The following is a 4,356-nucleotide window of genomic DNA, read 5'->3' as shown; positions in this document are numbered from 1 at the left end:
GATTGAAAGAACTTTTCGACAACGAAGAAGACAAGCAAGTTAGAGAAGGACCGAAGAGATGAACTATGAAAACCTGAATCAAGGAAATAGAACAAACCCTGCTCAAAATCCTATCATTATTGCTGATGTTAGGGATAGAGCTCTAAGACAGTATGATGTGCCAATGTTTTATGATCTTAATCCGGGTATTAGAAGACCCGACATTAAGGCATAATAATTCGAGCTAAAGGTAGTCATGTTCCAGATGCTTTAAATAGTAGGCTAATTCAGTGGAATGCCTACCGAAGATCTTCAGCTTCACTTAAGACTGTTTATAGAGGTGACCGATTCTTTCAAGTTAGGTGGAGTACCCGAAGATACACTACGACTAAAACTATTCCCATATTCACTAAAGGACAAAGCTCGAGCCTGGTTGAATTCATTACTACCAAATTTCATTTCCACATAGCAAGAGTTAGCAGAAAGATTCCTCATGAAGTATTTCCTGCCTAGCAAGAATGCTAAGTTAAGGAACGAGATCACTACTTTCCAACAAACGGTTGATGAGTCCTTATATAAGGCATGAGAAAGCTACAAATAATTATTACGGAAGTGCCCTCATCAGGAATCCTTGCACCCAACTTGAGAGGTTCTATAATGGTCTCAATGCTCACACAAGGATGGTAGTGGATGCTTCTGTCCTTTCTAAGTCGTATAATGAGGCCTATGAAATCATTGAGAGGATTGCTAGTAGCAATTATCAATGACCAACCAATTGAACAGTGTCAGGAAGACGAGTCACTGGAGTACATGAAGTGGACGCTCTCACTTCACTTGCATTTCAAGTATCTTTAATTTCCTCAATGCTTAAAAATTTTACCACTAATGGGTTTAATAGTTTTGTAGCTTAGCCACCTAACAGTTTGAAAATATAGCCTATGTTTATTGTAGGGAAGGACATTTGTTCAAAGAATATCCATCAAACCTAGAATCCGTATATTACATGGGTAATCATAACCAGCATCGAGGAAGGTAAGGACTGCAATCCAATTTTTATAACCTATCTTGGTGAAACCACCCTAATTTCTCTTGGAGTAACAGGTTGGACCCAGTAACACTTATGCCTAACCTAGACCGACCGAGCCACCTGTTTTTACCTAACAAGTTCAGAAACAACCTCAAGCTGAAACTTCCAATGGCTTAGAAAACTTGTTGAATGCATATATAGCCAAAAACGATGCCTTAGTCCAAAGCCAAGCAGCCACATTAAAAAACCTGGAAAACCAAATGGGCCAGCTTGCCATTGAACTTAGAAACCATCCACAAGCTATTTTGCTTAGTGATACGTAGAATCCAAGAAATCTGAGGAATGAGTATTGTAAAGCATTGACATTAAGGTACCAGAATCTGTAAAATCTAATAAGGTATCTTCTGATCTAGTCAATTCTGATAAACTAACAACTTCGTTAGATGAAGAATTGCCACAAAAGACGAATCAACCAGTTCCAGGAAAGATACCTTCACCACCCTACCCTTAAATACTTCAAAAGCAAAAATAAGAAGTCTTGTTCAATAAGTTTTTAGATGTACTCAAGCAACTTCATATCAACATTTCGTTGGTAGAAGCACTTGAAAAACTACTAAATTACATCAAATTCATGAATGATATCCAGTCCAAGAAACGAAGACTTGGAGAATTTGAGACGTTAGCCTTAACAAAGGAATGTAGTGCGTATCTTCAAGACAAACTACCCTCAAAGTAGAAAGATCCTAGATGTTTTACCATACTTTGTAACATTGTAGCAAGTTATTGTGGTAAGGCACTATGCGATTTCAGTGCGAGTATCAACTTGATGCCCATGTCCATAGGTAGAAAATTGGGGATAGGAGAAGTTAGACATACTATGGTTACACTTCAATTAGCAGATTGATCCTTATCACATCTAAAAGAAGAAATCGAGGATGTATTGGTACGTGTAGACAAATTTATTTTTACCGCTGGTTTTGTTATTCTGGATTTGAAGCAGATAAAGAGGTGCCAATTGTAACAACCCGATTTAGGGCCTAATTGGAACAGCGGTCTCGGGACCACGGATCTGAAGATAGAAAAATTATTATTTTTATTATTTATTAATTTCTATGAGGTTATAGTATGATATTATTAGTGCATGAAAAATTTGGTGAGTTAATTTTAATGTTTTCAAGCCCGATTGCAAAAAAGGACTAAATCGCATAAAAGGAAAAAGTTACATTTTAGTACCCAAATGTGTTAAATAGATAGAGAATCCAAATTAAGGGCTTTTAAAGGGCAATTACACCCATTTAATAGTGTTGGCCAGCCATGTGATAGATTTTAAACAAATAGTCAAAGTATTAGGTGGATGATGTTATGATTTGGTGATAAAATAATGCCTAAAAGCCTAGCTATCATTTCCTTCTTCTTCATCTTCCTTCTCCATCGAAAATATCAGCACAAATGGAGTTTTGAAAGTTGAAAACTTACAGAAACTTATTCCTCTCATAATGTAAGCGATTTTGATGATTTTCTTGATGATTTTTACATTTTTAGTATGCTTTTTCAAATGAGGGGTCTATTTTGCATAATGATTGAAAGTTTAAGGAGTTTCTGTGAAAGGATTCGTGATATTTTTTGAGTTTTTATGGATGAATATGAGTCCTAGTTGTGTTATAAACAACTTCTGTGAAAGGTGTTAGCATGAAAACACTTAAAAGGACTATTTTGCATAGGTTGCAAAATAGGTGGTTAGTGTGTGAAATAATGAGAATTTGGGATTGCTCTAGTAGTAAAAATAGTTTAGCTAGGCTTGAAATACGAAGAAATTCGATAAAAAATGATTTTTGGGCATAGGGGTAAAATGGTCATTTTGCTAAGGCCTAGGGGCAAAATGGTCATTTTACCAAAGTTGTGAATTTATGAATTCTTAATTGTGTTTAGTGACTAAAAGGATGTATATTTTTAGTATGGATCAAGATTTTCCAAGACCGAGCCTAGATCGAGGCGAAGCCAAGCAATCCGATTAAGCTGTCTAGTCAAACACTTTTTGCAATCTGAGGTAAGTTATATGTAAATAATACAATTACACTGTTAATACTTGTATTCATATTGTCATTAAATTGATATTGTACGAGTTGTTAAATTATAAATTGAGAATGCCTTGTAAGATTTGAGATAGTAGAAATATCCCGTTGAAACCTTAGGATATGAACTGGGTATTCGTGCCAAGACATTGGGTGATTTGTGTGCCAGAGTAAGACATGTCTGGGACATGCATCGGCCTCAACAGAGATAGACAGTGTAAGACGTGTCTGGGACACACATCGGCTAAGCGTTGTGCTAGTGTAAGACATGTTTGGGACATGCATCAGCACACATAAATGAGAGCCAGTGTAAGACCATGTTTGAGACATGGCATCGGCACAGAGATGAGTGCCAGAGTAAGACATGTCTGGGACAGGCATCGGCCTCAACAGAGATAGCCAGTGTAAGACGTGTCTGGGACACGCATCGACTAAGAGTTGTAATAGTGTAAGACATGTCTGGGACATGCATCAGCACGCATATATGAGAGCCAGTGTAAGACCATGTCTGGCACATGGCATCGACAATATATCCCATGTTGAAGGTTCATAGAATATCCAGTAGAATTCCAAACGGTTCAGTGGTGAAAGTTATAGTTCAATTTGATAAAGAAAGGATAATCATGGTACCTATATGATAAGCATGAGTAACGAGCTTAATTTAGAAAATGAGTCTCGAGTAGATGATAATGAGTAAGTTAAGTTATGGTTACCTTGGAGTTATAAGCATAATGGTAAATGGTGAGATTGTTGTTGTATATTTATTTATATGCAACTTACTAAGCTTTATGCTTACCCCCTTTCCCTTTCCTCTTATTTCAGTGTCACCAGGCTAGCTTAAGGATCCCATAAAGTCAGAGATATCGATCACACTATCAGCTGTAGCACTCGATATAGTTTGATTTATATTTTTGAAGGTGGCTTGTATAGGGCTAGACTAGGATGTTGTATTGAGAGAATCATTCATGTATTTTGGCTTAAGTCAAAAGCCCTTCATTTTGTATTAAGTCTAGAATAATGGCTATTATTCATTTTGATAAATGCATATAATGTTCTTTCTATGGAAAAATTGGTGTCCATTGTGATGAAATTTGTATATTGACATGATCTTGTGTAGGTTGTGCAAGATGGGTAACAAAATGGCTTGGGAAATAGCCTAGTTTGTCCACACAGGTAAGACACACGGGCGTGTGTGACACACGGCTCACACCTATGGGTGTGTGTCATGGCCGTTCGTCCCCTGCACTTAAAATTTTAAAGACATTTTAGTACACGGGC

General features: G+C 36.9%; 1 non-coding gene across 1 annotated transcript; it reads right to left on the bottom strand.

The window, feature by feature from the left end:
* Nucleotides 1-502: 502 nt before the first annotated feature.
* LOC128292503 (small nucleolar RNA R71) lies at nucleotides 503-609 on the bottom strand. Its single transcript, XR_008282488.1, has one exon. It is a non-coding gene; the product is annotated as a small nucleolar RNA R71 (small nucleolar RNA).
* Nucleotides 610-4,356: the final 3,747 nt, after the last annotated feature.

The sequence above is a fragment of the Gossypium arboreum genome, chromosome 4 (assembly GCF_025698485.1).
Source record: "Gossypium arboreum isolate Shixiya-1 chromosome 4, ASM2569848v2, whole genome shotgun sequence".
Taxonomy (NCBI): Eukaryota; Viridiplantae; Streptophyta; class Magnoliopsida; order Malvales; family Malvaceae; genus Gossypium; species Gossypium arboreum.
This window is presented reverse-complemented; position numbering and strand designations above follow the sequence as displayed.